The 15,523-nt window shown below is 59.3% G+C and overlaps 1 protein-coding gene across 1 annotated transcript in view; it reads right to left on the minus strand.

Moving 5' to 3' along the window:
- Window positions 1-8,475, minus strand: part of LOC138808444 (transient receptor potential cation channel subfamily V member 4) — a 32,636-nt gene extending 24,161 nt beyond the window's left edge. Inside the window, exon 1 of the mRNA XM_069994688.1 lies at window positions 8,400-8,475. The gene's annotated coding sequence lies outside the window, so the exon portion shown is untranslated. The remainder of the gene's footprint in view (window positions 1-8,399) is intronic.
- Between the last annotated feature and the right edge of the window lie 7,048 nt (window positions 8,476-15,523).

Here is a 15,523-nt window from a genome sequence, read left to right on the forward strand (position 1 = left end):
AAGGGTCCCAGGGCCCCGGTCAGATCCCGAGCCCCCTGCTCAGCCCTGCCAGTGCGTGGGGTAAGTATCCCTGAGCCTCAACTTCCTCACCTGTCCAAATGGAGTGGCACCTGAGCAGATTCTCAGTAAGCAGCCAGGGCCCCGCCCCGCCCCGCCCCCACCCACCCAAGCCTCGGGTCCCTGGGGCTTTGTCTGATCTCATGGAAACCCTGTCAGGAATCTGTCAAATCCCAACCTCCTGATTACAGCACCCAGGAAAGCTGCTTAAATCTGAGGGCAAGTTTGGGCGTGCTGGGTGGCCCCGTGGCACAGAGAAAGGGTTCCAGGAGCTGGCAGCATCTCTTGGGATCAGGGTACCCCAAGGCATCTTGCATTGGCACAAGAGACAGAAAACAGTAAGGTCCCGAAAACTCCAGCCTGAGGGGAGGCCCATGGCTTCTGGGTTCTGGCCTTTGCCTGGGCTGTTCCCTCTGCCTGCCATGCGGTTCCCTTACTGTTGAGCTGTTCACGTACTGTCAGGGCTCATGCTTTTCATTTATGCCCCCTTCCATGCTGGGGGGTAGAACTCAGGACCTGGCAAACTGGGGTCCCCAGGTCTCCTACCACTGAGCCACCCTCCCCCAGCCTTCTGCTTTAAATGGCACTTTTTCTGAGATGCCTTCCTGCGCCCCCTCTGTATCAGCCCCCCCCCGTTCGCCACACACAGCCCCCCTTTGTAGCCAAGGTGAGCCTCCGACCTCGATCCTCCTACCTATGGTTCCCACATAGCTGGGATTACAGATGAGCGCCACCATGTCCAGCCAGAGTGGGACAGGGGAACCCCTATTTTCTTAGGTGGTGGGAAGAAAGGCAGGAAGAAGAGGAGGCCCTCGGAGGGCTTGGAGGGAGCCCACCGGTTCTGCACTCCCTCCTGGCCCATGCTCCAGGTCCCGGCCTGATTGGACTGCTATGCAGCTCAGTCTCGGGAGGGAGATGCGGTGGGCGGGAGGCTGGGGTGGAAAGCACCCCCCAGCAGACCTCTGGGGCCAAGAGAAGCCAAGGAAGGAGGTGTGGGTCTCCCTCCTGTTTCCTGGCTCTAGGGAGGGGGAGCAGGGCAGGCCCCCAGGGGGAGGGGGCTGGGGGCGGGGAAGACAGATGCAGTCACCAGCCGCCACCTGGGCCATCCCAGCCTTCCTGGACCTCGGCTGAGCGCAGGCCCGGCTGCAGGGCCCCGTCACGGGGTTCAAGCCCCGAGCAGTGCCCTGCACAGCGCCTGCGCGCAGCGAGGCTCCCTCACTATTGTTGGATGGACAGAGGACCACGGCGGCCTCCATGGTCGGCGTCGGAAGGTAGGCTCTGGCAGCCACGGCAGAGCAGCCGCCCCAGGGAGCAGCCGGCTGGGAACTCAGGCCCTCGGCCAGGCAAAACTTGCTGCCTGCCAGCCTGCTCCTGGCTCCCTGGCCCCGGGCGGGTGGTAGCAGGGGGCATCACGCCACTGGCACCCTCCCTGGCCGGTGTTTACCTAGCAGGTCTGGGCCCTGCCCGCTTCCTGTTTGCTGCACACTGGCCGCCTGTCCAGGACAGACAGAGCCCCAGTGTCTTCCCGCCCCTCACCCATCCTCAGGATGCCCCCTCACGGCTCACACCACCCAGGCAGGGCAGGTCCGGGGTGACTCACTGGACCCAGCAGGGCCAGCAGGCACTCTGTGGTTCTGCAAGCCTGGAAGGTTGGAGAGAGTCTGCCAGGCCAGGCAAATACCCATCAGACACTGCGATCTGGGCATTGCCAGGGGTCCCCAGCTCTGTGGAGGGGATTCGAGGGAACAGTGTGGTGTTGAAATGGACACAGTGTAGACAACTCCATTTACTCCAAGTGTTTAAATACCCAGAGCCAGCAGCTGTGAAGTGGGGTGGTGGTCACTGCTAGCAGCTAAGAGGCTCCTATTTTGGGGGTGGGGAAGGCAGGGAGGAATGTTCTGGATTTAAGCTGAGCACTGGTGGCTCACACCTATAATACCAGCAACTCAGGAGGCTGAGATCTGAAGATCAAGGTTTGAGGCCAACTGGAGCAGACAAATCCCTGAGATGCTTATCTCCAATTGACCAAGGAAAAGCCACAAGTGGAGCTGTGGCTCAAGGGGCAGAGCTCTAGACTTGAGTAAAAAGCCAAGAGCAAGTGCAAGGCCCCGAGTTCAATCCCTAGGATTGGTACCATCTATTCAAGTCTGGATTCTGAATGCACACAGCAGAGCACTTGCTAGTCAGTGGGAGGCCCTGGCTTCAACTCCAGTACCACCAAAAATAAAATAAAATAAAGATCAAAATAATTTTTTAAAAAGGCCCAATTGGTGGGAGAGAGTGAGGGAAAGGGTGACATTGTCCAAAAAGGAATGTACTGACATATAACGGTAACCCTCTGTACAACACCTCTATAATAATAATAATAATAAATGTTAATATAAATGCCCGGGTGGATGGTGTATAAACTAGGTCTAAATAGCCATTCTTGCCCAGCTGACCTTTGGTGACCTTGGACAGGGCCTTTCCCAGGTCTCAGTATTACAGGGGAGCACCAGAACTAAACATTCGGGCTTTGTCAGGGTTCTGGCTCGCAGGGAAGCCCAGGGGTACAAGCCCCGTCCCGGAGCCCACCCTCTCCGGCCAAGCCCTGCTCAGAGCATGATGCTATCAATCTGGGAAAAGGGGAGCCTCTGAATCTGGGGGCGCCCTCTCCCTGTATGGCCCCTCTCCTGGGGGGGCCACTGCACCCCAGATACCTCCAGCCGGACCTATGTTCTGCCCCCACTTGCCACTTACTGGTTGTGGGGCTTTGAATGGGACTTCTCCTGGGCCTCTGTTTCCTATCTGTAAAGTGGGGTGAGGATTACCAAGGCTCAGGAAGGGCTCACCCACCGTTGCTCTCTAATTACTTGGTGGAGAGTACATTCATGCTCTAAATTAAAGAACAAATCTCAGCTCCCACCTCAACAGGGCCCACGGGCAGGATGAAATGCTATCGCCCAAGCTCAGCCTGGGGCCCGCTGCTTGATTATGGCTTCCTGTCAATTTATACCAGGAGAAATGAACAACCCAGCAGGGGAAATTAACGACAAAGGCTGGGGGATGGGGAAGGCGGGGGGGGGGGTGTAGGGGGGTGTTTAGGGAGGGATGGGGGGCAGACCCAGGCCCCCAGGCTCGTGACTCTGTGCTGGTTTTTGGAGAGGTTTTTATGCCACCTCATCTCTGGCAGGTGGTCGGCCCAGGGAGCACCCATTTTCCACCCACGCAGGCCAGGGTGTCCCCCCGCCCACGCACCCAGCCCCCACCCCATTCTTAGGTGCCCAGGTTGCCAGATCTAAGCAAAGAGTAACTGCCGATGAATGAGGCGGCAGGAGCGGGGAGGGAGCTCGGGGCAGTAGAAAACCATCCAGCCCCCCCACCCTGCCACCATGCCAACTAGCTCGGTGCTGGCCACGCGGGAGCGTTTCACCTGCACCTTTACATGAGTTCATCCCCTGCACCTTTACATGAGTTCATCCAAGCCACGACTCCGAGTGTAAACTGAGTCCTGGGAGGACGAGGTAGAGCTGGCACTTGCCCAGAGAGTTTTCACACCACCCTGTCCTACACGGTGGGCGTGATCTGTACCCCCGCATCCCAGGTGGGTAAACTGAGGCTCTGAGAGACCCAATGCCAACCAGCAGAGCTCACAACTTGCACGAGGGGAAGAGGAATCAGCTAGGATGGCCGCCATGTGCGTTGAAGCGCACCGGGACTGAGCAGGAGCTCAGAGGCTGCCTCCCTCCCCCCTTTCCCCTCCCTCCCCCCGTCCCCCTCCCCCTCCCCCATGTGGACTGTGCCACTGAGTAACTGTGTGCCCTCGGGCGGGTCCCTCGCCTCTGCTGGGCTGCGTGGTCAAGGTGGGTGTCACGGGGAGGGCCAGCTCCAGAGGGCAGGTCCCCGAGTCCCTGTGCCTGCTGCGGCCCTGGCACAGAGCAGCTGCTGGACAGTGCTGAAGGCGAGGAGCCGAGGCCAGCGTGGCCGTGGCGCGCGCAGGGCTCTCCACAACCAGCCAGAGGGCGCCCCTATCATGAGTCCGTGTTGCAGATGAGGAAACTGAGGCTGGGAGGCTGGTCCAAGTCCCTCGGTGCCAGAGCTGAGCCTGTGTCTGTGAGGGCCCTGCCTGGCAGGTCTGTCCATCCCATCACTGCCCCCCCCCCCCTGCCCACCACACACAGGTGTTCCTGAGTCTGTCTACAGTCCAGGGAGACACGAGAGACCCAGATGGATGGCTCCCAGCGAGGTCGGGCCCCTCACCTGCTGAACTCTCTCTCTCTCTCTCTCTCTCTCTCTCTCTCTCTCTCTCTCTCTCTCTCACACACACACACACACACACACACACACACAGAGTTGTTCCAGAGGCGGTCAGCATTCCCGGTCAACTGGGTGGACCCCAGGCCACCCCACCCTGGAGAAAAGCAGGCTTGGTGAGACAGAGGCAGCCTTTGTGCGGGGTGGCGCTTGGTGCAGTGGGCAGCCCTCACTCACTACCCAAAGCAAACAAGACAAGTCCAGGTTAACGGCCCTGTCTGCCCCGCACCCCTGCCGCCTGGGGCCTCTCCAACGCCTGACCTCATCCGGAGCAGGCCTGCAAGGGCTTGAGGGCTTCCTTACCAAGGAGGAAGCATGCCCAGAGAGGTGGGGCGACCTCCCTGGGGTCACACAGCCAGCACCGGCTGGGACAGGGTGGGGTGGGGGACAGAACAGGGAAGCAGAGGGCCAGCCCCGGGTCTCAGGGATGGGGAGGAAGTGAGAGTCTCAGTGAAAGGCAGGGCCTTGCTCCCTTCCTCATTCCTCCCAGGCCAGCTCCTGGGACCCCAGGGCACCCAAGGCAGAGGGAACCAGGCCATGGCGGCAGGCATGGCAGCCAGAATAACCCAAGCTCCCCTTAAGGGGGCAGCAAACCCTGGGTGACCACTCTAGAAACAGAGAGGTTAATCCAGGGTGACCACTGTAGAAACAGAGAGGGTTAATCCACTGCCTGAAGTCACACAGCAGTGAGTGGCAGAAGGGGTCGTGGGTCATCCTCCAAGAAGACCAAATCCAAGGTGGCTTTCCAGACAGGAAGCCGGTGGCCAGACGCTAGCTCTGCCAGGGAGACCAGAGTCACCAGGATCGGGCTTCCAGGTGCCGTTGGGCCAGATGTCCTTGGAAAACGGTTTCCCTCCCCGAGCCTCAGTTTCCTCAGCTGTGAAGTAGGCCTCTGCAGTCATGGCCCTGCCCCTCCAGGGGGTGAGGCTGCGGCACCATCGAAGGGCCCAGAGGGTAGATGCTGGTCATGACCCATTCATGTTGGAATGGACACTGTCCACCCCCTCACTGCCCAGATGAGGAAACCGAGGCTGGAGGCGTGAGGGGACTTACGGGGAGCTGGGTTTGAACCTGGGCAGCGAGCGGGGTTCCGGCCCTGGAGTGGCTGAGGCGCCTCATGCTCAGTCAACAGCCATAAATATGTTATGGCTCAAAGGCAAATACTTTGTGCCTCAGCCAAATGCAAGTCTAGCTTTGCCCCCGGCCCCTCTCCCTGGCGTGTGGGGGGGGCGTGGTTCTCAGGATGCACCCCAGGCCAGGCTGCCAGAGATGAGGGGAGCCAGCGCCAGATGAGGGAGCAGGAAGGCATGAGCTCTGTCCCGGTAAAGTGGAAACTGAGCCCCTTTGACAGAGGAGGAAACTGAGGCTGCCCCGGGCCACCCAGGCTGGGAGCAGTGGGCCTGTCTCAGCATCTCTTCGTTGCAGCCACTCCACATGGGTCTGGGCACCCCAGAGGGGCTGGGCACCCCCAGAGGGGCTGGGCACCCCCAGAGGGGCTGGTTAAGTGGCAACAAGGCCAGCTGAGGAGACTGAGGCCCTGGATTTTGGAATCAGACCAATGTGATGCCGATGCCAGCTCTCTTCTCAGCTGGCTCTGGACAACGCTTTTCCTCCCAGACCTCAGTTCCCCACTCAGGAAAATGGGTACAAGAGTAGTTTCCAAATACACTCCACGCCTGTCAGAGTGTTCAATCTACCGTCCACCCTCCCAACAGCTGTCAGCGCATTCCAGGCTGGCCTTGGCCGAAGCAACCTTGCCCTCGGTTCAAAGCGGAGACCACAGGTCCCCCAGGGACCACAAGTATCTCTGGAGATCGGGATTAATCTTTAACAGGTGAATTCCGATCAGCTCGGTGATGCGGAGCCTTTCTCCAGAGCCCTCTGGCATGAAACAAATATTCTCTCTGCTTCCCAGACCCAAGCTGCCACCAGGAAAGAGCTGCTCCCTGCTTTGTGGAATTGCAGAGAGTTCAAGAGCCTTCCTCAGAGTCAAATTGGGGGAAACTGGGAGAGGTAGACATGTCCATGGGATTGCATTCATCCTTCTAGACACACACCAAGGAGCTTAAAACCTAGGGTGAGGGTGTAGTTTAGGCTCTGAGATTCAATCCCCAGCACCACACACAACAGTATTTCCTCAGTCAACCATGCAGTTGGAACTTACTGAGCACCTACTATGTGCCAGGCGCGGTGAGGACAGGTCCTGTGCGTTTGTCTCCCTCCTACATCTCCTCCCAGCTGCCCCTCTGCATTTCTCATCCAGAGACTTGGATGACTTCCCCAGCCCCGGGGGGGGGGACCCTCCAGCCTGGGTGCCACTCTGCAGCGAGATGGACCTTTCTAGACCACACTAACAACCATGGCCCTCCCTGCCGGACTTCCTCAGCCCCTGCCTGACCCCTTGCCCTGCCTGCTCCCATCACCCAGTGCAGACACATGGAACTAGATGCTGTTGTGCAAACAGACAAGAGTCATGTCTTTGCTGGTACCGTACCCTTTACCTGGATGCCCTTTCCTCTCATTTTGCATTTATTCTCTGCGGTGTGGCCCAAGCACCACCCTGATCAAACGCTTCCTGAAGCCTCCTCGTGTGCCCTCCCTCCCCAGCATTCTCTTCTGCCCCCATGCATCTGTGTACACCTTGCTGAGGGGTGGTGTCCAAGCCAGGGATGATGCCCTCCTGGAGGCCACAGCTGCTGGGTGTGTGGGGGGGTGATGGGGTCTCAGGGAGCCTCAGCCTCTGTTCCTTCCCTCACCCCCGTCCTCCAGGCTAGAGTCAGGCTGGGTCCAGGCCCTTGAGTATTGGGTGTGCTGACCAGCAGGGGAGGGGCCAGGGGCTGCCAGGAGAGGAGGTGGATGGGGTGGGAGGGGCCTCCATGGCCTCCCTCCAGACCCAAGCCAATGGAAGGTGTCTGGAGTTCTCTGGGGGCCCTGGCACCTTTCCAGGGACCCCCAGAAACTTGTGAGCTCGCAGCGGTGTGAAGACTCACCTGGCTTTTCACAAAGCAGCCCAGACGGGACCGGGAGAGCCCTGGCCACGGGGGCCGAGAGCCCCGGTCCCCGCAACTCACGGAGAGGTGGGGAGGCCTCTGGGCCTGGCGGGGTCCGCAGCCTCGGGACAGGACGCGCTCGCTGGACAGGGGCTGCGGGCGGCCTCTGCTACCCAGACAGGCTGTGCGGGGCTGGTCAGCGGCGGCTGCCTGAGGGCGCGGGGCCCAGGGCAGCCTTGCGGCGTCCACTAGCCCCCCATTACGGGTGAGGAAGAGGGGCTCACACAGCCAGGGCACTGACCCAAGGTCCACGCGGGGAGGCAGAAAGCTCGCGGCGCCGACGCGGGCGGGCGGGCGGGCCCCCCCCCCCCGGCCCAGGCCCCCGCCGGGACCCCGCACCCACCCGGCCCAGGCCCGGCCCGGGGCTCCACGGAGGCTCCCGGCCCCCGAACCAGGCCGGCGAGGGGGCCGCTCAGAACGTCGGGGCCGACGCGGGCCGGGAACGGCCTCCTCCCGCCCGGGAGCGGGCCGGGGCGGCGAGCCGGGCCGTCCCGGCTGTGAGTCCGCTCGGCGGCCCCTGCCCTGCGCCTGGGCACCTCCGCCGGCAACGGGGGGTGGACGGGCTCGGGGAGCGCTGGGGCCGGCAGCCCGGGCGGACGGATGGCGGAGCTGGGCGCGGGCGGCCCCGTCCCGTGCGGCCCCCGCCCTGTCCTGTCCTGGCGTGCGGCCCCCGCTCCGTCCCGTGCGGCCCCCGTCCCGTGCGGCCCCCGCTCCGTCCCGTGCGGCCCCGTCTCGTCCCCTCCCCTGGTCGGCGGCAGCCCAGGCTTTGGTTCCAGATCCCGGACGGGCGCCCATGTCACAGATGACAAACCGAGGCCCGGGAGCGGAGCTCGGTTCCAGGGCATCCCGGGCGCAGCGACCCCGGCCAGACCCGGGCCGCCGCCCCGCCTCCCGAGCGCCCGGCTCCGGGACTTCGGAGCCTCGGGATCCCCGGGGCCGCCCCCGGGGTGCGCGGCGACCCCGCCGGCCCGTCCCTCCCGGGCCCCGACTCCCACTCACCGCGGGACCGCTGGACGCCGGCGGCCCGGAGCGCGACGCTTCCTGAATCCTGGCCGGGCCGGTCCGGGAGACCCGGCCCGGCGCCCGCGCCCCTCCTCCCGGCTCAGGTTCCAGGCGCGCGCCGCTCCCGGGCTCCGCCCACCCCGCCCGGACCCCCAGAGGTCCGGCCCCGCCCCCGAGGCTCCGCCCACCCCGCGCCCGCCCCCGGGGCCCCGCCCACCCCGCCCAGACCCTCAGAGGTCCGGCCCCGCCCCCGAGGCTCCGCCCACCCCGCCCGGATTCCCCCAGAGGTCCGGCCCCGCCCCCGAGGCTCCGCCCACCCCGCGCCCGCCTCCGGGGCCCCGCCCACCCCGCCCGGATTCCCCCAGAGGTCCGGCCCCGCCCCCGAGGCTCCGCCCACCCCGCGCCCGCCCCCGGGGCCCCGCCCACCCTGCCCAGACCCCCAGAGGTCCGGCCCCGCCCCCGAGGCTCCGCCCATCCCATCCCTCCCGAAACCCCTCCGCACACGGAGGCTCCGCCCACTCCTCCCAGAGACTCCGCCCACTCCGCCCCGACCTTCCCCCCCTTCCGCCTGGCCCCGCCTCGACCCCACGTGCCTGACACGAGCCCTGAGTCCGCGCCCTCAGGTCCTGCTCTGGGTCCAGCTCTGGGTCCAGGCCGGGGACGGCGCCTGGGTCCCAGCGACAGTCCCGGAGTTAAATATCACCCGCGCCCAGCCTGGAGCCGCGCACCCAGGCGGCCACGCACACGCCGGTTCCCTAAGCGCAGTCGGTGAAGCCCAGCCCGCAGCCCGAATCCGTTAATCTCCTCCCCGGTGGAGCCACTTCTGCCAGGGCCCCGAAGCCACCGGACTCGCCAGCCAGGTGACCCCCCCCCCGAGAATCACGGCTCCGGGATCACTTGTAGGTGGCGGAAGGAGTGGAGGGAGTTCTCAAGACCCCATCCCAACAGCAGACCTGGGGCATGGTGGGAAGCGTCAGATCGGAGGGTCGGAGCCCGAGCTGGCCCTGGGGACGAAAGAAGACCCTGTCTCAAAAAGGTGATGGAGCACAGAGGAGCTGAGGCTCACGGCTCCCCGCCGGCCCCGCAGGTGCACGAGCAGCACGGCGGCGCGCACAGGGCGGTGAGGTGCTGGGTCCCTCGACACTGACGTCCTCTCCTCTTCCCCAAGTGCTCCCAGGCTCACGGTGGCACGGATCCTGTCACCCGGTGAGCGAGCGTGGCCTTAGCACGTCACAGGGGAAAACCAGGAGTCAGAGCCCTGCTGCGGAGGCCCTCCTCTTCCTTCCAGGCTGCCCAGCCCGGCCCTTTCCCCTTTCTCTTCCCCAGTATCCATCGGCCCCCCAGGACTCCTGGGCATGGACCCAGGTTGACTCCAGGTCCCTGCGAGCCTCGATTGTTTTCTTGCTTTTGGGTCCGGTCATGGGGCCTGAACTCTGGGCCTGGGTGCTGTCCCTCAGCTCTTCAGCTCAAGGCCAGCGCTCTACCACTTGAGCCACAGCGCTACTTCCGGCTTTTTTCTTTTTGCTTATGTGGTGCTGAGGAATCGAACCCAGGGCCTCAGTCATGCAAGGCAAGCGCTCTACCACTGAGCCACCTTCCCAGCCCCCCTGGATTGTTTTCTGAAGCTCCTGTGTAGGGCTGGATTCTGGCTGATCAGAGTCCTGGGTCCCTAGTGCTCAGGTCCCGTGTCTTCTTCCCCTTTATAGCAGTACTTAGAAGATGTTTTGCTAAAGCCTGGTTCCAAGCAGCATACAGAACATGGTATCTCCTCTTCCTTTTTACATCTGTCTTCCCTCGGAGCAGTCACCCTGCAGGATCATGTTCAAAATCAGCCTAGGAAGAAAAGGCCCTGAAACTCATATCTCCAATTAACTCCCCCCACCCCACCCACCCCCCACACACACTCAAAGGCAAAAGCAAAATGAGCCAGGCTCCGGTGGCTCACGCCTGTCATCCTAGCTACCCAGGAGGCTGAGATCTGAGGATCACAGTTCAAAGCCAGCCTGGGCAGGAAAGTCCATGAGACTCTGTTTTGTTTTGTTTTGTATTTTTTGTCGGCCGTGGAGCCTGAAATCTGGGCCTGGGAGTTGTCCCTCAACATGTCAGCTCAAGGTCAGCATCCTACCACTTGAGCCACAGTTTCACTTCTGGCTTTTTCTGAGTAGTTTATTGGAAATGAGACTCTCATGGATTTTCCTGCCTAGGCTAGCTTCGAACTGCCATCCTCATATCTCAGTCTCCTGAGTAACTAGGATTATAAGGTATAAGCCACTGGTGCTCAGCCCAGTCAAACGTTACATCCAATTAAACATTAAAAAAAAAAAAACTGCACATGAAGCTGTGGCCCAAGTGGTAGAATGCCAGCCTTGAATACAGTAGCTCAGGGACAGTGTCCAGTTCAAGCCCCAGGACAGGTACACACAACACAGACACACACACACACACACACACAAGCTGGGCTGAGTGAATACTTCTTGCCATGAAGTCACCCCACACCCTCAGCACCTTTCCCAGGAGCCACGGAGATGGGGGAGATGGGGTACAAGGAAGCTGGGTTTGTTTGTATACTCATGGCCCCACAAAGAGCTGGCCACAGTGTCAGAATGGAGGCCCCACCCTGCTTAGGACCCACCTTCAATGAGGTTCTTCTGGAATTTTCCCTGGGGCAGAAACCTGAGGCCAGGTGTAGTGGGGGGGAAGAGGGGGGAGCCCTTCTCCTCAGATGACCGTTACCATAGTCACAGCCACTCACGGGGCTTAGCAGCGGCTGAGATTCCTTTCCTTGGCATTGGGCCTGGTGGCTTGTGGGCGTGGCCACAGCTGGACACGGCCTCCCTGGGGAGCTGGTGCCACTGGGAGGGAAGTAACTTGTGGATCTCCTCCTCACTGTGGGGTTGGAGGACTTCCTGTCTTTCCATCTGGGACCCCTTGGTGGATGCCAGGAGGGAATGAACTCTGTTGGAGAGGATTGTGATTTTTCGGGGATCCCCCCACCCCACTTCCTGCTCCAGGCTGTTAAAGCAAAGCATAGGGCTAGTGGCAGCAAAGCTGGAAAGAGGCCAAGGCTGGGCTGGGCCCCGGGAAGCAGTGTGTCTTCGCTGACTCTCTGAGATCCTGGCTGGCAGCTCCATAAACTGTGAATTGATTTTTATCAACTTCTGCTCACAAGGGCTGGTAACTTCCCTAACCCCACTCCTGCTAACCTCAGCAGCTCTCCGCCTTGGCCCTCTTTGCTCTCCAAGCTCTGGCTGCTTCTGCCTCTCTTCGACATTACAGTTTGCTACTTCCCGGCTTATGAGGCCCACACCAGGCCTTGAGTTCAATTGCCAGCAATGCAAGGGAAAAAAATAAAACCACAGTGCTTCCTCTCCTTACTCAGGGCCTTTGCATTTGCTGCTGCCAGCCTCCCAGCTCTCCATAACTTACCTTCTGTCCCTTCAGATCTCAGCTCAGATGTCCCCTGTCTGTGTTCTAGTCTAAATCGAAGCTCCATAACTGTCCTATGGAACCTGCAACTCTTTTTTTGGGGGGGCGGGGAGTCGGGTCGTGGGGCCTGAACTCTGGGCCTGGGCGCTGTCCCTCAGCTCTTCAGCTCAAGGCTAGCACTCTACCACTTGAGCCACAGTGCCACTTCCGGCTTTTTTCTTTTTGCTTATGTGGTGCTGAGGAATCGAACCCAGGGCCTCAGGCATGCAAGGCAAGCGCTCTACCACTGAGCCACCTTCCCAGCCCATGAACCTGCAACTCTTTGCTACCTGTTTTTTAGTTAGTTTTTGTTGTTGTTGTTGTTTGGTTGTTGTTTTTGTCTTTGTTTTCCGTTCCTGGGGCTTGAACTCTGGGCTTGGGCACTGTCCCTGTTTTTTGTGCTAAAGGCTAGCAGTTTGCCGCTGAACCACAGCTCCACTTCCAGCTTTTTGTGGTTAACTGGAGATAAAAGTCTCACAGGCTTTCCTGCCCCAGCAGGCTTTGAACTGTGATCTTCAGATGCTCCTGAGTAGCTAGGATGACAGGCACCCAGCTTTGCGATCTGCTTTGATCTCTGGATTTAGTATGCATTTCCTCCACTAGGATTTTGTGGGCTTGGGGTCTAACGTCCTCTTGCAGAACCCCTCCAGCCTAGCTCAGGTGCTTGTCCACAGTTAGGTGCTCAGCAAACAAGGCTGAAGGATGCTGCCTTCCAGACAATGATGTCAGACATGGGGCTGGTTAAGGGTTAGCCCATTATCCAGCCTCCCATTCATTTGTGCCCCAAGCTACACGTTGGTTTCATTGCTGGCTTACGGTGCTTAGCTGTGTAGCTCATCAGAGCTGGGAGGGAACCAGCTAATCTCCTGATTTTATATATGAGCTGGAGTTTGATCTCAGGGTCTCAAGTTTGCTAGGCTGGTGCTCTACCACCTGTGCTATGCTTCCAGCCCTGCTTTTTTTGCTGATTATTTTGGAGATGGAATTTAGTGAACTTTTGTACCCTGGCTAGTCTTGAGTCCTCCATAGCTTGGCTTCTTGAGTTAGCTAGCAATATAAGAATGAACCATCAACACCTGGACATAAATCCTTTGATTTTAAAGATGGGGAAACTGAGACCCAGAGGGCAGAGGTGACCTATACAGAGTTACACAGAAGAAGCAATAGCAGCCCTGTTGCATGATGTGTTCTGGCCGGTGTGGTGATGTATGGTTGGCAGGTGCTTTGCTCTGTCCCGAAATTCAAGCAGTGATCATCATAAATAAAAATGTTGATAAAGCCGGATTTTCACCATCTCCCCTGTATCAGGCAGCGTACGTCTGTTATTTTATTTTATTTTTTTTTGCCAGTCATGGGGCCTGAACTCTGGGTCTGGGTGCTGTTCCTCAGCTCTTCAGCTCAAGGCCAGCGCTGTACCACTTGAGCCACAGCACCACTTCTGGCTTTTTCTGCTTATGTGGTGCTGAGGAATCGAACCCAGGGCCTCATGCATGCAAGACAAGCGCTCTACCACTGAGCCACCTTCCCAGCCCCATGTCTGTTATTTTACATTAACCCATCAAACAGAGGTGTTAGGGTCTCTTTTGACAGACGGGGAAACTGAGGCTCAGCCAGGTGCGTTGACTCACCCTGGGATCGCGCAACTACAAAGTCACAGAACCTGGACTTAAATAAATACAAAGCAAAAAACAAGAAATTGTTAGGTGGTGGCTGGAAGTGACAATAGGAGTAAACGTGACAGGAGGGGCGGGGACCGGGGAGGGGGGCCGGGACCGGGGGCGGGGAGCCGGGGCGGGGAGCAGGGGCGGGGCGCGGGGGGCGGGGAGCAGGGGCGGCTCTGCTCGGGCAGCGGGCGGCGCCACCTGCCGGGCTCCTCGGGAACTGCAGGCGCTCAGTGCGCAGGCGCAGGGGTGTGGGACGCCTTCCCTCCCCAGCTCTCCTGTCCGTGACGATAACGGCATCACCGCGCGCTACGAATGGGAATCCCCATTGTGTGGACGAGAACCAGGCGCAGAGAGGGAAGGTGGCTTGCCCAAAGCCACACAGCGCTCCTGTGGCAGAGCCAAGCCTCGGATGCTCCAGGCCTCCCCTACAGATGGCGCCCGCGGTTCTACTTAGGTCGGACAAGGGCGACCTCCTGCGCTTCACCCGCTGCTCCCACCACTTTACAATCCTCCCGCACCCCTGCAGGCGGGGGCCGAGTCCGTGTGGCAGGGTCTGCAGGGACGGTGAGACACATTATGGTGGGTTCGAAAGCGTGTCTTACTAGCCTCAGTGAATCACCATCATCACATCATCATCATCATCATCATCACATCATCATCACCACCATCATCACATCATCACATCATCATCATCACATCATCATCACCATCACCATCATCATCATCATCACCACCACCACCATCATCATCATCATCACCATCATCATCATCATCACCATCATCACCATCATCATCACCATCATCATCACCATCATCATCATCATCACCATCACCATCATCATCACCATCATCATCACCATCTTCATCATCATCATCATCATCATCATCGCCATCATCATCATCACATCATCATCATCACCATCATCATCATCATCATCATCATCACCATCATCATCATCATCACCATCATCATCACCATCATCATCACCATCTTCATCATCATCATCATCATCATCATCATCACCATCATCATCATCATCATCATGTCGTCGTCGTCATCGTCATTCCTGGGGCTTGACCTCAGGACCAGGGTGCTGTCCCTGAGCTCCTTTTTGCTCCTGGGGACCGCTCGGCCATTTCCGGTTTTCTGGTGGTTTATGAGCGATGAGAGTCTCACAGGGACTTTCCTGCCCTGGTTAGCCTCAAACTGCGATCCTCAGATTTCAGCCTCCTGAGTAGCTCGGTGAATTTTAACTGGATGAGTCAACAGGGGAGCAAATGCAGTGACTTTGGCCCAACGTTGGGACTATTTAGAGGAACCCTCCTGGTTCAGCTTCCTCTTCTCGGTGGGGTGCCCGAAGCCCACATACATCTCAGATGGTGGAGAAATGACCGGTGATGGACCTGGTGTACGGCCGGTGCTCCGCATGTGCTCTTTCTTCCCTGCTCCAGGAAGAACTCAGCCCCACCGACAGGAATGAATCAGGAAGGCAGGGAAGCACTGCGTGGCTTAGTCTTGGAATTCCAAACCCCCAGAGCTCCCCAGGGGGTCCCCACAAGCACATGAGCAGTGGAGGGGGGGAGCCCTTCCACTAGGAAGGTGGCCGCTAGCTTCATGGCAGTATGGTCGAGACAGGTAGGAAAGAAAGCATGAGATGGTATGCTTTTAATCTGCTGGCAGAATAGAATTCCATGGGCAATATTTGAAAAGATGGTAAAGGAACTAGTTCTGACTTCCATCCCTTAGCCAGAAGAAACCTTCCAAATTGGGCATATGATTGGATAAGGTGTTCCACAGGGTTGGGGGCGTGGCTCAGTTGCGAGAACGCTAGCCAATGAGCCAATGAGTGTCAAGTTCAAGTTCTGGTCTTGGACCAAAATGAAAAGTGTTCCATAATTTTCAGGGTCAAGCTCAAATCCCGTGGTAGCACAATGTCACACACACAAAACCTGCTCACCTGAAGTTCACTGACCACCCTGCCAACACTAGCA

Source organism: Dipodomys merriami, unplaced genomic scaffold (assembly GCF_024711535.1).
Source record: "Dipodomys merriami isolate MVZ:Mamm:240054 unplaced genomic scaffold, mDipMer1.0.p SCAF_45, whole genome shotgun sequence".
NCBI lineage: Eukaryota > Metazoa > Chordata > Mammalia > Rodentia > Heteromyidae > Dipodomys > Dipodomys merriami.